This window comes from Kogia breviceps, chromosome 6 (genome assembly GCF_026419965.1).
Source record: "Kogia breviceps isolate mKogBre1 chromosome 6, mKogBre1 haplotype 1, whole genome shotgun sequence".
Classification (NCBI taxonomy): domain Eukaryota; kingdom Metazoa; phylum Chordata; class Mammalia; order Artiodactyla; family Physeteridae; genus Kogia; species Kogia breviceps.
This window is the reverse complement of record NC_081315.1, coordinates 13,138,949-13,157,424: the sequence shown is the minus strand read 5'-3', so window position 1 is coordinate 13,157,424 and position 18,476 is coordinate 13,138,949. Positions and strand designations below refer to the sequence as shown.

General features: G+C 38.1%; 1 long non-coding RNA gene across 1 annotated transcript in view; it reads left to right on the top strand.

Annotated features, from left to right (window-relative positions):
• The first annotated feature begins 4,280 nt into the window (after window positions 1-4,280).
• The window catches only part of LOC136794411 (uncharacterized), a 33,994-nt gene continuing 19,798 nt past the window's right edge, over window positions 4,281-18,476 (top strand). Inside the window, exons 1-2 of the long non-coding RNA XR_010841184.1 lie at window positions 4,281-4,369; window positions 7,602-7,673. This is a non-coding gene — a long non-coding RNA (uncharacterized lncRNA). The remainder of the gene's footprint in view (window positions 4,370-7,601; window positions 7,674-18,476) is intronic.

Here is an 18,476-nt window from a genome sequence, read left to right as displayed (position 1 = left end):
TTTGTGCTTTTGTCAAACATCAATTTAAAATACATTTTCTTCATCAAGACCACTCGAATGGTTCTACTCTACGCTGATCATTCCATTATTCCGTTTCTCTTAGCGTTGATTTTTTGTTACATTAATTTGTACCTGTTTCCATGTCATCTTTGCATGTGTTGTTATATCTTTTCATCTGCATTTTGTTCCCCTATTATATTGTAAATTCTCTGAGAATGAGGACAATGTCTTTCACTTCATTTGCATATCTCCATGGCATCCAGCAGAGAATGCCATTTGAAGGCAGCACGCAATTAAATCACATTTTCACTGACAAAATCCTGTCTAGCTTTGGAAAATACGGTTTATGGGGCACTAAGTATAGTTGTTATATATACTTTTTTCTTAAGAATTCTTTAGGAAACATACGTATACAGTATTATGTAGAAGATACATGCTGAGTGGCTTCAAGAAAACTTACCACCCAATGTACTGACTTAAAATTTTAAAAAATTCAGATGGCAGATAACAAAATATCATATATATATATATGCAGGTGGGACAAATAATATTAATTCATTCCAATAATATCCAAAATAAACAACAAAATTTTATCGTATGTTCTTTCTCTCGATAGTTTAAAACGTTTGCCTGAATTTATATATTTACGTTAAAAATGTATGTTGAGAATGGTAAAACTTCTAACAGACTTTGGCTTTCTATAGTATCCAGAATGTATATAACCTCTTTAGCTTGGCTTTTTTACAAACTTGCCTCAAACTCCTTTTTCAATCTCATCAAAATTGTATCAAATGAGCAGTTGCAGAATTCTGCCTTTGGCTCCCTAAACACAGAATCTTAAAATATTAAAGCTGGAAGAGTTCATTAAGTTCCAAGAATTCCCAAATATTCCAGAGCAACAGAACCAGGAAAGAATTCATAAAACTGAAGATCCCAGGCCCTATTCCCAGCAGATATCACTTAGGAGGTAGGGCCTAGAAATCTATTATTTTAACAGGCAGCCTACTTATTCCTAATGTATTGACAAATCAATGATTTAGTGTAGTTTCTTTTTTTTTTTTTTTTTTTTTTTTTTTTTTTTTGCGATACGCGGGCTTCTCACTGTTGTGGCCTCTCCCGTTGCGGAGCACAGGCTCAGCGGCCATGGCTCACGGGCCCAGCCGCTCCGCGGCATGTGGGATCTTCCCGGACCAGGGCACGAACCCGTGTCCCCTGCATCGGCAGGCGGGTTCTCAACCACTGCGCCACCAGGGAAGCCCTAGTGTAGTTTCTTGTATAGTATAGTTGAATTACAATGTCATGTTAATTACTTCTGTACAGCAAAGTGACTCAGTTATACATATATATACATTCTTTTTCCATTATGTTTTATCACAGGATATTGAATATATTTTGCTGTGCTATATAGTAGGACCTTGTTGTTTACCCATTCTATGTATACCAGTTTACATCTGCTAATCGCAAACTCCTAATCCAGCCCTTTCCCACCCTCCTATGCCTTGGCAACCAGCAGTTTATTCTCTATGTCGCTGGTGAATTCTAATTCTTAATCCCTCCCTGCTTCCATCCCCTGGCCCATGGCACACTTCCACCTATATCCCTTGGACAGTTCCATCTTCAAGGCTTTGCCTACACTCTTTCCCAGCTGCTGTGGCCTCTCTTTTCCCTTTCAGCCAAATCAGTCTTTATGGTACATATCTATCAAGATGCCTTCAGCATCTCACATTCATACAGTTATCTTTCTTCACTAAATTCTTGTGGAACCATTTATCTGACGCTGAATCAGATACTGCTGCCATGAAGATTATTTATGGATAATAGTGAATTCTACTCTGGCTTGTGTCCCATCAAGCCTATTAGAAATTCTATCTTGGGAAAAATGTTACCACTGTGGGGCAGGGGGGGAACCTTATTAATGGCAACAAATCCATACTCATTTGGGGAAAGTGTTCTAACTATCAGCAAACCACATCAATGATCTGACATAGTCTGAAAGTATCATATCTCCGTTTCTCAGAAAAGAGATTCTCAGATTTTAATGCACAGATGAATCACTTGCAGTTGGAACCTCTGAGTATGGTCCAGTGGTATTTTAATCTACACGTATTATTCTATTACTTAGCTTTTGATTTGATTTGATCTCTCATTAAATTGGAAATCTCACAAAGTATTCTGTCTTCACCATATCCTCCACAGCATCTGTGTATCATGTACATAATAAATGATTAATAAATAATTGAATTGAATAATTAAATTTGTTAAGCCTGCTACCTAACTTTCTGATTTGAAAATCTCTTGTTGAGTTTCATTGGAAGAAATCTGAGCTGCACCGTAGAAAATCCTTTCTCTTTTGTTTAAGCCAAAAGTAAAAGGTAAGAAAAAGGTAGAAGATGTCATTCTCAAAAAGAAAACCCCGGAATATGTAAAGAGTGGGTCTTCTTTTGCCAGCCACTGCGCCACCAGGGAAGCCCCCAACTGGCTTTATTATTTATTTATTTATTTATTTGGCTGAACCGGGTCTTAGTTGTGGCATGCAGGCTCTTAGTTGCGGCATGCAGGCTCTTAGTTGCGGCATGCAGGATCCAGTTCCCTGACCAGGGATCAAACCCGGGATCCCTGCATTGGGAGCGTGGAGTCTTAACCACTGGACCACCAGGGAAGTCCCACCAACTGACTTTAGAATTTCACTAAAAAATCAGACAGGCCTATCTCTCAAGGAAGAGCTTCTATAAAATCAGTTGCAAAGGACACTTTCCCTATTGTCATGTTTGCTAATCAGTTTGTTTTAGACAAGCATCTGAATGCCATGTGTGACTCTCTAAGTTTTAATGGATCACCAAAGTAGTAAATTGTGGGTTCTATCTGACAAGGATGCAGGGTTTTAAACCTATTGTAGTAGGTAGTAGAGGACACTTAGTGGACTTCAGACCCTCATTCCTATGCCTCTCTTTGCAGTAAATATTTCTGGAGATGCACAGACTTTTTCAGGTCTCTAGGACTCATTTAGGCCAGTAACTGTCATAAGTTTTACCAGGAATTCCTTCTTTTGGATTAAGGCTCAAAGATTCATTTGCTATAATCACAAAACCTTAATCTTCCCACTTCATGAATATATGGCTGTATTAGTGTAACTTTAGTCCATTTATGAATATTCTTCATATCATTTGAAATGCATATAGAGAAAAAACAGCCAGTAAAGTGACAGCTGTATATTAAAAACAATTTTGTTTTGCTGTGGCTCCTCCTTAAATGGGAAGGCATTAATTTTGGTTTTTATTATCAGGAGACATCTATTTTTCAATTTAGAACTTCTTTCCCTTGCTTATAATCATTTTATTAATTACTGTGACAATATCTCTGAGATATAGGTTGGTATTGTTATCTTAATTTTATGGTTACTGCATTTAATCTATTTTATGCTTATCTCTGGTCTCTAGTTTATGGCAATGTGCATCCTGGCAAAAGAGTCTGAACCTTTCCCACATTTCTGTGATATAACCCAAGCACTTTGTCCTATATTTGAGAATAGCTCCATCCTATGAACTACACCCATCTTTGTAGGTATGCTGATTTCTTCACTTCTAGGTGTGAAGTTACATCACATATTTATTACCTCTAGTAAACATTAGCATGAGGCTGTGATTGAAAGTGTCCCAAGTGGGATTTCATTTTCAGTATTCAACAATGAGGAGAGTCCTTGCATGCATGCCTTGTTCTATTAGACTTTCAGTCTTGTGCCCTTCCCCCTCCCCTATTTTCTTTCATTCTCTGACAAAGAAATTCTCACTTGTCCATAAACGAATCTGATGTTCTCAGATGCAGGGAGGAGCAGAAGAGGAAAGGTAGGAAACCTGAGAGGCCACATGGAAGGGGTTCAGAGCACAGACTCTGAAGTCCACTGGCCTGAATAGTATCGGGCTCTGCCCTTAATAGCTGGGTATTTTGAGAAAGTTACTTTACCTTGGTGTGCCTCAGTTTCTCTATCTTTAAAATGGGAATAAAGCCAGAACTTACCTTACAGAGTTCTTCTAAGGATTAAGTAGATACGTATTTGTAAAGCACTTAGAAGGATGCCTCGCACAGAGAGTGATATATAAATAGATAAACAACAGGTGTTCTGGGTGATTGAAATTGACAATAACTGATTACAGTTTTAGGACTTTGCACTACCTTAAGAATTTGAATCATTTAAATATACAAATGTGTATAGAAAAATCAAAGTTTCTATATTATATATATTTCTTTCCCTTGTTGCTACAGGCCATTAATTAGACAATGGAAAAGAGATCATAACAGTAAATTGTTACATGGGAATGGTTACTACAAGAGACAAATACTCTTCTTGGCCTGAGTTCACTAAGTCCATCTTGTAAGTAGACATGCAAATAATACTTATTACTTCCTCTAGGAGTCTCCTGGGCAGTTCTACAAGATTCTTTGCCTGGAAATTTCTGTGAAAAAATTGCTAACAATTTGCTAATGAGTGAGTCATAATGTGTATTAGTCGTTTTTACCTACACAAGGAGAACACCCTTTTCCAAAAACTTCCTCTTCCTTAAAGTGTGGCAAGGCCTGAAACATTGACACAAACACTTGAATAGCACTCTGTCGTCCAGACATTTTACAACCATTTGAAGTAAGTTTCCAAACCAGCAAATCTCTAGGAATTTATTTTATGAATAAAAATACCATGCCTGACATTGTATCAGAGAGTGTGCACTACTTATTTCATCTTCTGATTATAGCACTGTGTATTCTTTGCCCTAAAATGTCTATTTGTGTGGGGAAAAAAACCTACGGTTAAATTTAAATCTCCAATGAAAAAGGCATGGCAATGAAGCAAACAAAGTTAGAAATAAAATTTTTTAATAGTCAAAGGCAAAAATATTGTATTCTGGTTCATAAAAAATGTATTTTGGAAGTGTAAGTTTCAGTTCCTCTCTTGGCAAAGTCTATTTTATCCCTACTACTTCATTTTCTATAAGCGTGGTCCTCAAAATACTACAAATGGTAAAGGCATCTGACTGGGTACTGTTTCTGGACTTTTAAGACAGGCATTTAAATATTTTTCTGTAATGTGACTTTGTGGAACCGTTGTGATAAAATCCTTTTCAATTATAGGCGTACACATTTATGCTCAATGAAGAGAAAGACAACTAATATCATCAAATTTATGTTTTACATTTCTTTGTAGTGCTTTGAAAGACAGAATATACGTCTTGTATAAATGTATGATATATGAATATCTTCACTAATTTAGTATAGATCTCATAAGCTGAGGCATAATGTCACTTAGCCAGTCCATTAAAGATATCAGTTACACTATAACAGTAAATAATCTTGGTTCTACATGCCTCAATGTAGCCCTCAGAGATCAAAAGCTTAGTGATCCATCTGTTAAAAACATACACATTAAAGGAGATTACGTGAAGGATTGGACTCGTGTCACGAAGCAGGTCAGAGAAATTCCATAATGGCAGAGCATTGGACTGAACTACCAGCATTATCAACTCCCTGCTGCTTTTCGACCCTAGTTCATGGGCAACTAAACCAAAGTTAGGTATCTCAAGACCATCAGGTAAAGACCTAGGAACTGATTGGGAACAAGTCCAATTTGGGATAGCTGGAAAATCAACACACTCTCAGAGAAGCCCAACAAGACCTACGATTTTTGTGAAAGAATCTAGAAGAAGTCTAATTTCCCAGTGGCAACTTTTGAAAATGCCTACATGTATCCCAAGTTTATATTTGAGGTTCAAACCTGCATTCAAACGCTCAAAGTGCATAGAGGCTGCAGGGAAGCCTAGTAAATTATAAGCAAATGGTATTTTATGAAAACACAACTTCTTACTTGGGTGATAGAAAATATAAGTAATACAGAATATAAATAAAGGTCTTCATAAGCTTCAGGTGGTTAGTTGCCTGCTGGAATACAGTATGCAAAGGTAATTTATACATAACAGTAAGAGTGTTCAGTGTAGATTTTTGTTAAATTTTATGACATATGGGACAATTTTGATAATTTTTCTATGACAACCACAAAATTTACTGGAAAAAAAGATGGCCTGTGGATATCTACAGTGCTCATCTTTTCATCCAAATAAACGATTTAAATCTAAATCCATGAGAACGTGTGATATTATTTTAATAAATGTATTGTGAAATATCCATATATTGCTTTAATTAAAATGGTGAGAGTGATTTTCCCCAAATTGAAGATACATTAATTACAACTGTGAAGTTAACTTGCTGTTCTATTTAACTGTCCATGTCACAAAACTAAACATTATTAGAGTATGAAAATGTTTTCAGAAGAAAATCATCTTTGTTGATGTGAGATTGAACTGCTGAAATTTAAGAACTCAAATCACTAGGTGTGGTTTTTTTTTTTTTTTTTTTTTTTCTCGGTATGTGGGCCTCACTGTTGTGGCCTCTCCCGTTGCGGAGCACAGGCTCCGGACGCGCAGGCTCAGCGGCCACGGCTCACGGGCCCAGCCGCTCCGCGGCATGTGGGATCCTCCCGGACCGGGGCACGAACCCGCGTCCCCTGCATCGGCAGGCGGACTCTCAACCACTGCGCCACCAGGGAAGCCCACTAGGTGTGTTTTATACCACCAAGCTGCAGTTACTGTCCGTGTCATCCCCTGCAGCAATGTTCTAGGCCTTCCAGACGGCTAGCACAACTATTAACAAGTACATGCAAAAAATTGTGAGATGAAGTAAAACTGAATAATTGGGACAATTGCTTTATGTGTGATAAGTCACACAAGGAATTTTATTACATTATTTCAATTAAATAATTGTATGGTGAATTTTAATTCCAGCTGTAAAAATCATTGAATGATTGTAATTGTGAAATTAGATTAAGAAACATAAAAACTCAGTCTTCCAGAGATCATTTTTTTTTTGGATCTCAGGCTGATAAATAAGCTCTAATTTTTGTAGTTATACAGGTATATATTCATTGATATAAAGAGAAAATGAGATTAAGCATACAGTTCTATGTAATGAGGAGTTACATACATTCAGATAGTTTGTGCCAGTTTTATTGAATACCACCTGTTAAATAAGAAATCTGAATAGATTGATATACATATAATCAGAAGTCTCAGGACATTGGAAAAGAGAGCAGGATTTAGAAAGCAGAGGAATTGAGGGCTTGGATCTGCTCCCTTGGAATTAAAGCTTGAGGCAATTATTTAGCCTCTTAAGCCTGAGTTTCTTTATCATGGAAAGTTGGGGAGTGGGCTTGCTGATCTTTAAATTCCATCCAGCTCTACAGTTTTATAATTCGATTCATCTCCTATTTTATATTTGTATCTGCCTACATGATCTTTAAAATTACCTCCAGCTTTTATAATTCTCTTTACTTTCTGTTTCATATTTGTATCTCATTAAGAGGAGAGGATGGGGATAGGAGAAATAAAGCCATGTTAGGTGAAGAGGCTGCCATAAAGAATAATGATTCTCGGAATACACATAACTATGCTGGCCTGGACCAATTTCTTCCTAGATTGAAGAACTATTATGAATGATCTCTGATTAAGAGAAGAAATCATACATGATGCTACGCAAGTAGTCTTATTTTTTTTTTTTCTCAGGGGAAAGAAGGTGGATGTCAGATACAGATGGAGACACTTGTTCAAGATCTGGGAGACCTGCCTTCAGGGCCCGTAAGCCAAGTGGAATCCTTTCTATAAATTCTCTTCCATCTTTAATCTGGGGCTCAAGAGGGTTTTTGTTACTTGTAGCTAAAAACATTTGGCCAAAGAATTCTAACAGCACAGTGGATGAACAACAAGAATAGCTCTTTTACAACTAAGAAAATAGACACAGGGAAATAAATTCTACCTCACTAAAGAGTAAAAACGTGCAATGGAAACAATGTGAATTCCGTCTTTTGTTCAGCAGACTGGCAAAAATTTAAATGTTATATCCAGATTTTGCAGGAGAGAGGGAAATAGGTCTGTGGTTGAGTTTTTTACCACTAACAATATGGATGGAAATTAGGCAACATTTATCAAACCATAAATCGTCCATTCATTTGAATGTAACCAAATAATATACAGTGTTCTATGACTGACTTCTTTCACTTAGCATAATATTTTCAAGGTTCATTTATGATCTAGTGCGTATCAGTACTTCAGTCCTTTTGGTGGCCATATAATATTCCATTGTATGGGGATAACACATTTTGTTCATCCATTCATCAGTTGACAGACATTTGGGTTATTTCCATCTTTTGACTATTCTGAAAAATGCTGCTATAAACACTTATATACAAGTTTCTGTGTGAACATATATTTTCATTTTCTTGGGTATATACTTAGAAGTAAAACTGCTGGTCATATGGCATCTCTATGTTTAATCATTTGAGGAACTGCCAGACTGTATTTCAATGCAGCTGTAGCATTTTACATTCCCACAAGTAGAGTATGAGGGTTCTGACTTTTCCATTCCTCATCAAAGCTTGTTATTATTGACCATTTTGATTGTAGCCATCCTAGTATGTGGGAAGTAGTATCTCATTGTGCTATTGATTTGCATTTCCCTGATGACTAATGATGCCCAGCATCTTTTTGTGTACTTATCAGATATTTGTATATATTCCTTGAAGAAATGTCTATTCAAATCCTTTGTCCATTTTTAAATGTCTTTTTATCATTGAATTGTAAGAGTTCTTTATATATTTTGAGTACTAGTCCCTTATCAGTTATCTGATTCACAAATATTTTCCACCATTCTGTTGGCCGTCTTTTCACTTTCTTGGTGATGTCCCTTGAAACACAAAAGTTTCATTTTGTTGATGTCCAATTTATCTATCTTTAACTTAGTTGCTTATACTTTCAGTGTTACATCTAAGAATTTTTTTGCCAAATCCAAGGTCATGAAGTTTTACCCCTATGTTTTCTTCTAAGAGTTTTAGCTCTTACATTTAGGTCTTTGACCCACTTTAGTTAATTTTTGTATATGATGTGAGGTAAGGTACAATTTTATTCTTTTGCATGTGGCTACCTAATTGTTTCAGCACCACTTGTCAAAAAGACCTTGCTGAACTCATCTAATGGTTCTAAGAGGGTTTTTTTTGTTTATTTGTAATGGCTTTCTTAGAATTTTCTATATACAGGATGATGTCATTTGCAAGCTAATATAGTTTTACTTCTTCCTTTTCAATCTGGATGACTTTTATTTGTTTTTCTTGCCTAATTGCAAGAAAAACAATTGGATAGAATTGCAATTCAATCCAATTGTCTAATTGGATAGAACCGCCAGTAAAACGTTGAATAGAAGTGATGAAAGCGAACATCCTTGTCTTTTTCCTGATCTTAGCAGAAAGTATTCTAGTCTTTCACCAGTAAATGTGATGTTAGCTAGAGGTATTTCATAGATGCCCTTTATTATGTTGAGGAAGTTTCTTTCTATTCTTAGTTTTCTGAGAGTTTTTATCATGAATGGGTCTCGGATTTTGTCAAATGTATTTGCTCCACCAATAAAGGTGATCATGTGGTTCTTGTCCTTTATTCTAGTATTACAGTATACTACCTTGATTGACTTTTGTATGTTAAGTTAACTTTGCATTGCTAAGATAAATCCACTTGGTCATGGTATGTAATACTTCTTATATGTTGGATTCAGTTTTCAAGCTTTTTTTTTTTTTTTTTTCAGTACGCAGGCCTCTCACTGTTGTGGCCTCTCCCATTGCGGAGCACAGGCTCTGGACGCGCAGGCTCAGCGGCCATGGCTCACGGGCCCAGCCGCTCCGCGGCATGTGGGATCTTCCCAGACCGGGGCACGAACCCGTATCCCCTGCATCGGCAGGTGGACTCTCAACCACTGCGCCACCAGGGAAGCCCCTCAAGCTTTTTTTTTTATTAAGGATTTTTGCATCTATATTCATAACAGGTATTGGTCTGTAGTTTTCTTTTCTTGTGATGTCTTGGCCTGGTTTTGGTATCACGGTAATACTGGCAACATCGAATGAATTCAGAAGTATTCCCTCCTCTTCTATATTTTGGAAGACTTGTGAAGTATTTGTATTAACTCTTCCTTAAGTGTTGGTAGAATTCACCAGTGAAGCTATCTGAGTCAGGTTTTTCTTTATAGGAAGTTTTGAAATTACTTATTTAATCTCTGAATATAGATATATTCAGATATCATACTTCTTTCTGAGTCAATTTTTTTTAACATCTTTATGGGAGTATAATTGCTTTACAATGGTGTGTTAGTTTCTGCTTTGTAACAAAGTAAATCAGCTATACATATACATATATCCCCATATCTCTTCCCTCTTGCGTCTTCTCCCTCCCACCCTCGCTATCTCACCCCTCTAGGTGGTCACAAAGCACCGAGCTGATCTCCCTGTGCTATGCAGCTACTTCCCACTAGCTATCGGTTTTACATTTGGTAGTGTATATATGTCCATACCACTCTCTCACTTTGTCCCAGCTTACCCTTCCCCCTCCCACTGTCCTCAAGTCCATTCTCTAGTAGGTCTGCGTCTTTATTCCCATCCTGCCCCTAGGTTCTTCATGACTTTTTTTTTTTTTAATTCCATATATATGTGTTAGCATACAGTATTTGTTTTTCTCTTTCTGACTTCACTTTGTATGACAGTCTCTAGATTCATCCACATCTCTACAAATGACCCAATTTCGTTCCTTTTTATGGCTGAGTAATATTCCATTGTATATATGTACCACATCTTTATCCATTCATCTGTCGATGCGCATTTAGGTTGCTTCCATGACCTGGCTATCATAAATAGTGCTGCAGTGAACATTGCGGTGCATGTGTGTTTTTGAATTATGGTTTTCTCTGGGTATATGCCCAGTAGTGGGATTGCTGGGTCATATGGTAATTCTATTTTTAGTCTTTTAAGGAACCTCCATACTGTTCTCCATAGTGGCTGTATCAACTTACATTCCCACCAACAGCGCAAGAGGGTTCCATTTTCTCCACACCCTCTCCAGTGTTTGTTGTTTGTAGATTTTCTGATGAGGCCCATTCTAACTGATAGTGAGGTGATACCTCATTGTAGTCTTGATTTGCATTTCTCTAATAATTAGTGATGTTGAGCAGCTTTTCATGTGCTTCTTGGCCATCTGTATGTCTTCTTTGGAGAAATGTCTATTTAGGTCTTCTGCCCATTTTTGGATTGGGTTGTTTGTTTTTTTAATATTGAGCTGCATGAGCTGTTTATATATTTTGGAGATTAATCCTTTGTCTCTTGATTCGTTTGCAAATATTTTCTCCCATTCTGAAGGATATCTTTTCGTCTTGTTCGTAGTTTCCTTTGCTTTGCAAAAACTTTGAAGTTTCGTTAGGTCCCATTGTTTATTTTTGTTTTTATTTCCATTACTCTAGGAGGTGGATCAAAAAAGATCTTACCGTGATTTATGTCAAAGAGTGTTCTTCCTATGTTTTCCTCTAAGAGTTTTATAGTTTCCAGTCTTACATTTAGGTCTCGAATCCATTTTGAGTTTATTTTTGTGTATGGTGTTAGGGAGTGTTCTAATGTCATTCTTTTACATGTAGCTGTCCAGTTTTCCCAGCACCACTTATTGAAGAGACTGTCATTTCTCAATTGTATATCCTTGCCTCCGTTGTCATAGATTAGTTGACCATAGGTGCGTGGGTTTATCTCTGGGCTTTCTATCCTGTTCCATTAATCTATATTTCTGTTTTGGTGCCAGTACCATATTGTCTTGATTACTGTAGCTTTGTAGTATAGTCTGAAGTCAGGGAATCTGATTCCTCCAGGTCCATTTTTTCCCTCAAGACTGCTTTGGCTATTCGGGGGTTTTTGTGTCTCCATACAAATTTTAAGATTTTTTGTTCTAGTTCTGTAAAAAATGCCACTGGTAATTTGATAAGGATTGCATTGAATCTGTAGATTGCTTTGGGTAGTATAGTCATTTTCACAACATTTATTCTTCCAATCCAAGAGTATGGTATATCTCTCCAACTGTTGGTATCATCTTTAATTTCCTTCATCATTGTCTTATAGTTTTCTGCATACAGGTCTTTTGTCTCCCTAGGTAGGTTTTTTTCCTAGGTATTTTATTCTTTTTGTTGCAATGGTAAATGGGAGTGTTTCCTTAATTTGTCTTTCAGATTTTTCGTCATTAGTGTATAGGAATGCAAGAGATTTCTGTGCATTAATTTTATATCCTGTAACTTTACCAGATTCATTGATTCAACCTCTAGTAGTTTTCTGGTGGCATCTTTAGGATTCTTTATGTATAATGTCATGTCATCTGCAAACAGTGACAGTTTTACTTCTTCTTTTCCAATTTGTATTCCTTTTATTTCTTTTTCTTCTCTGATTGCCGTGGCTAGGACTTCCAAAACTATGTTGAATAGTAGTGGTGAGAGTGGACGTCCTTGTCTCATTCCTGATCTTAGAGGAAATGCTTTCAGTTTTTCACCATTGAGAATGATGTTTGCTGTGGGTTTGTCATATATGGCCTTTATTATGTTGAGGTAGGTTCCCTCTATGCGCACTTTCTGGAGAGTTTTTTATCATAAATCGGTGTTGAATTTTGTCAAAAGCTTTTTCTGCATTTTAGATGATCATGTGGTTTTTATTCTTCAATTTGTTAATATGGTGTATCACATTGATTGATTTGTGTATATTGAAGAATCCTTGCATCCCTGGGATAAATCCCACTTGATCACAGTGTATGATCCTTTTAATGTTTTTTTGGATTCTGTTTGCTAGTATTTTGTTGAGGAATTTTGCATCTGTATTCTTCAGTGATATTGGTATGTAGTTTTCTCTTTTTGTGACATCTTTGTCTGGTTTTGGTAGCAGGGTGATGGTGGCCTCATAGAATGCGTTCGGGAGTGTTCCTTCCTCTGAAATTTTTTGGAAGAGTTTGTGAAGGATGGGTGTTAGCTCTTCCCTAAATGTTTGAGAGAATTCACCTGTGAAGCCATCTGGTCCTGGACTTTTGTTTGTTGGAAGATTTTTAATCACCATTTCAATTTCATTCCTTGTGATTGATCTGCTAATATTTTCTATTTCTTCCTGATTCGGGCTTGGAAGGTTATACCTTCTAAGAATTTGTCCATTTCTTCCAGATTGTCCATTTTTTGGCATAGAGTTGCTTGTAGTAGTCTCTTAGGATGCTTTGTATTTCTGCAGTGTCTGTTGTAACTTCTCCTTTTTCATTTCTACTTTTATTGATTTGAGTCCTCTCCCTCTCTTTCTTGATGAGTCTGGCTAATGGTTTATCAATTTTGTTTATCTTCTCAAAGTTTTAGTTTTAGTGACCTTTGCTATTGTTTTCTTTGTTTCTATTTCCTTTATTTCTGCTCTGATCTTTATGATTTCTTTCCTTCTGCTAACTTCGGATTTTGTTTGTTCTTCTTTCTCTAGTTCCTTTAGGTGTAAGGTTAGATTGTTTATTTGAAATTTTTCTTGTTTCCTGAGGTAGGCTTTTATTGCTATAAACTTCCCTCTTAGAACTGCTTTTGCTGCATCCCATAGGTTATGAATCGTCATGTTTTCATTGTCATTTGTCTCTAGGTATTTTTTGATTTCCTCTTTGATTTCTTCAGTGATCTCTTGGTTATTTAGTAACATATTGTTTAGCCTCCATGTGTTTGTGTTTTTTACATTTTTCTCCCTGTAATTGGTTTCTGATCTCACAGCATTGTGGTCAGAAAAGATGCTTGATATTTCAATTTTTCTAAATTTACTGAGGCTTGATTTCTGATGCAAGATGTAATCTATCCTGGAGAATGTTCCATGCTCACTTGAGAAGAAAGTGTAATCCACTGTTTTTGGTTGGAAATTCCTATAAATATCAATTAAATCCCTCTGGTGTATTGTGTCATTTAAAGCTTGTGTTTCCTTAATAATTTTCTGTTTGGATGATCTGTCCATTGGTGTAAGTGCGGTGTTAAAGTCCCTCACTATTAATCTGTTACTGTCAATTTCCTCTTTTATAGCTGTTAACAGTTGCCTCATGTATTGAGGTGCTCCTATGTTGGGTGCATATATATGTATAATTGTTATATCTTCTTCTTGGATTGATCCCTTGATCATTATGTAGTGTCCTTCCTTGTCTCTTGTAACATTCTTTATTTTAAAGTCTAACTTATCTGACATGAGTATTGCTACTCCAGCTTACTTTTGATTTTTGTTTGCATGGAATATCTTTTTGCATCCCCTCACTTTCAGTCTGTATGTGTCCCTAGGTCTGAAGTGGGTCTCTTGTAGACGGCATATATATGAGTCTCGTTTGTGTATCCATTCAGCAAGCCTGTGTCTGTTGGTTGGAGCATTTAATCCATTCACGTTTAAGGTAATTATTGATATGTATCTTCCTATTACCATTTACTGAATTGTTTTGGGTTTGTTTTTGTAGGTCCTTTTCTTCTCTTGTGTTTTCCACTTAGAGAAGTTCCTTTAGCATTTGTTGTAGAGCTGGTTTGGTGGTGCTGAATTCTCTTAGCTTTTGCTCGTCTGTAAAGCTTTTGATTTCTCCATCGAATCTGAATGGGATTGTTGCCTGGTAGTGTAATCTTGCTTGTAGGTTCTTCTCTTTCATCACTTTAAAAATGTCATGCGGGGCTTCCCTGGTGGTGCAGTGGTTGAGAGTCCGCCTGCAGATGCAGGGGTCACGGGTTCGTGCCCTGGTCCGGGAAGATCCCACATGCCGCGGAGCGGCTAGGCCCGTGAGCCATGGCCGCTGGGCCTGCGCGTCCGGAGCCTGTGCTCCGCAACGGGAGAGGCCACAGCAGTGAGAGGCCCGCATACCAAAAAAAAAAAAAAAAAAAAAAATGTCATGCCATTCCCTTCTGGCTTGTAGAGTTTCTAGTGAGAAATCAGCTGTTAACCGTATGGGAGTTCCCTTGTATGTTATTTGTCGTTTTTCCCTTGCTGCTTTCAGTAATTTTTCTTTGTCTTTAATTTTTAACAATTTGATTGCTATGTGTCTTGGCATCTTTCTCCTTGGGTTTATCCTGTATGGGACTCTCTGTTCTTCCTGGACTTGGGTGGCTATTTCCTTTCCCATGTTAGGGATGTTTTTGACTCTAATCTCTTCAAATATTTTCTCGAGTCCTTTCTCTCTCTCTTCTCCTTCTGGGACCCCTATAATGCGAATGTTGTTGCGTTTAATGTTGTCCCAGAGGTCTGTTAGGCTGTCTTCATTTCTTTTCATTCTTTTTTCTTTATTCTGTTCCACAGCAGTGAATTCCACCATTCTGTCTTCCAGGTCACTTATCTGTTCTTCTGCCTCAGTTATTCTGCTATTGCTTCCTTCTAGTGCAGTTTTCATTTCAGTTATTGTATTGTTCATGTCTGTTTGTTTGTTCTTTAATTCTTCTAGGTCTTTGTTAAATACTTCTCGCATCTTCTCGATCTTTGCCTCCATTCTTTTTCCGAGGTCCTGGATCATCTTCACTATATTATTCTGAATTCTTTTTCTGGAAGGTTGCCTATCTCCATTTCATTTAGTTGTTTTTCTGGGATTTTATCTTGTTCCTTCATCTGGTACATAGCCCTCTGCCTTTTCATCTTGTCTGTCTTTCTGTGAATGTGGTTTTTGTTCCACAGGCTGCAGGATTGTTCTTCTTGCTTCTGCTGTCTGCCCTCTTCTGGATGAGGCTAACTAAGAGGATTGTGCAAGTTTCCTGATGGGAGGGACTGGTGGTGGGTAGAGTTGGCTGTTGCTCTGGTGGGGCAGAGCTCAGTAAAACTTTAATCTGCTTGTCTGCTGAGGGGTGGGGCTGGGTTCCCTCCCTGTTGGTTGTTTGGCCTGAGGCAACCCAACACTGGAGCCTACCTGGGCTCTTTGGTGGGGCTAATGGTGCACTCAGGAGGGCTCATGTCAAGGAGTACTTCCCAGAACTTCAGTGTCCTTGTCCTCACAATGAGTCACCGCCACCACCACCACCACCCCACCTCTGCAGGAGACCCTCCAACACTAGCAGGTAGATCTGGTTCAGTCTCCCCTGGGGTCACTGCTCCTTCCCCTGGGTCCTGATGTGCACACTGCTTTGTGTGTGCCCTCCAAGAGTGAAGTCTCTGTTTCCCCCAGTCCTGTCAAAATCCCCCAATCAAGTCCCACTAGCCTTCAAAGTCTGATTATCTAGGAGTTCCTCCTCCTGTTACTGGACCCCCAGGTTGGGAAGCCTGACATGGGGCTCAGAACCTTCACGCCAGTGGAGGGATTTCTATGGTATAAGTGTTCTCCAGTCTGTGAGTCACCCACCCAGCAGTTACAGGATTTGATTTTACTGTGATTGTGCCCCTCCTACCATCTCATTGTGGCTTCTCCTTTGTCTTTGGATGTGGGGTATCTTTTTTGGTGAGTTCCAGTGTCTTCCTGTTAATGATGGTTCAGCAGTTAGTTGTGATCCTGGTGCTTTTGCAAGGAGTGAGAGCATGTCCTTCTATTCCGCCATCTTGAACCAATCTCTACTGCGCCGATTTTGAGAAGTCCCTACATGTAACTATTCCTTGGATCTCCTTTTCCATAGTCCCCCAGTATCGTCCTTTCCAAGTCCCTGATCATCTGATGAAACCATCCACCACTATGCATGAACTAATGTGGATGTATAACTCTAGCCAGCTCTCCTAGGTAGGGTGGATAGCTAAATGTAACCCTGAAAATTTCTTCTCATCAGAAATATTTCTTTTCCTATGTACTTCAGGGCCTCCTGCTTCTAGTATGTATCTTCAAATCATATAAAACCATTCATAACCCATAGTTTAACCTATTTCTTCCTTATAAGCTGGTCATGATGAAGTCTCATAAGACCATAGGTGTGGATTAAAGGAGAAATAGCAGTGCACCAGGAATGGAAGTTCTGGGAGTGTGAGCATCTGCTTATGAAGCCTAATTGTGTCTCCAGGATCTGTACTAGTCCCTTCTTTCATGTATCACTACCACTCAAGAGGATATATTACTGTGCATGCCTACCTTTATGGCTTTGTGGATTAGGTATCCCCACATTTATGCCGGGTGTATCTGATTGCAAGGTCATTTTGTTGTCTCATGGCAGTTCACCAGATATAAGATATTTCTATGAATTTCTATTTTGGTACAAATATGTAGATACAGAGGCTTCCAATTGGACTTTCTATTATAACACTTCACATTCCATAGGTCTGGTAGCCAGTGTAGATTCTGTGAATTGCCCAGTAACTTAGAAAGGGTTCCCTAGACTACAGAGCCTGAAGGAAGCAGGAGAAAGGGAAAAGGGAGTGAGTCAGGAAGGAAGGGAGAGCAAATGCAGAGGGGAGTGTTAGCCCAGCCACAGATTCTGCTGCTTCCGCTATTCTGCCTCTTGGTTCCTCTTGGAACCAATTTCAAAGTAACAGAAAATTTGCAAGACTGGAATAAGGGACTCCCCCCCACCCCATTAGTTGAGAGTAAATTGCCAACATAATGCCCATCACCCTTAGGTGCTTTAATGTGTATTTCCAACAATCTCCTTCACAACCATAACATAAACGTCAAAACCAAGAAAATCATTCCAGATGCATTGCTGTCATCTAATCCCAAGACTGCATTCAGTTATTGCAGTTGTGCCCGTTGGTATATCTTTTATAGCAAAAGGATCCAGTCTCTCATCTCATGTTGCTGTTAGTTGCCATGTCTCTTTATCTTCTTTCAGTTTGGAGTCGAATCCCCCAGTCCTTCCTTGATTTTCAAGACCATAACATTTTTGAAGGTTACAGGCCAGTCATCTTGTAGGAGTTCCCTTAATCTGTGTCTGATGTTTCCTCATGATTACATTCAGGTTCTACATCTTCAGTAGGAACATCACAGAATTGATTCTGTGTTCTTCTCGTTGCATCCTATCAAGTGGTGCACGATTCTGATTTTTTTCCATTATTGGTGAGGTGAACTTTGATCACGTGATCAGGTGGTGCCGATCAGGCTTCCCCACTATTTACTCTGTAATTAATAAGTATTTTGTTGTGAGTTACTTTGAGATAATGTTCCTCATCAAATTGAAAATGTTTCATTGATATATCATGATGGACTCATGAATGTGTTTTATTCAATGGGTTATAATTCATTACTGTTAATTATTTTGTTGCCAAAATTGTGCTGGATTTGGCCTGTGTTGTGTACATGCCTTCAGGCTGTGGCTTCTGTGTCTTGGCGAAACATCATCACTTTTAAGAACTTCCTCACTTTTTGGCAGAATAAGATGTTCTAGGTTCATCTCGTTTTTTCTCAGCCCCAGCCTTGAAACCAGCCATTCTTCGGAACAGGGCTGATTCCTTATAGCGAAGAGTGATATTTAAAAAGCAGTAAGTGGGCCCTAATTGTCTGTATTGCTATTTGAGGGTTTCAACTCCTGGACTCTCTCAGTGGCCAGAGCTAGAGAACAGACACACACACACACACACACACACACACACACACACACACACATATACATATACATGTTCACATCTATATGTATTTCTGTATCTATCTATATAGCTTCAAAGTCATGATCTCACC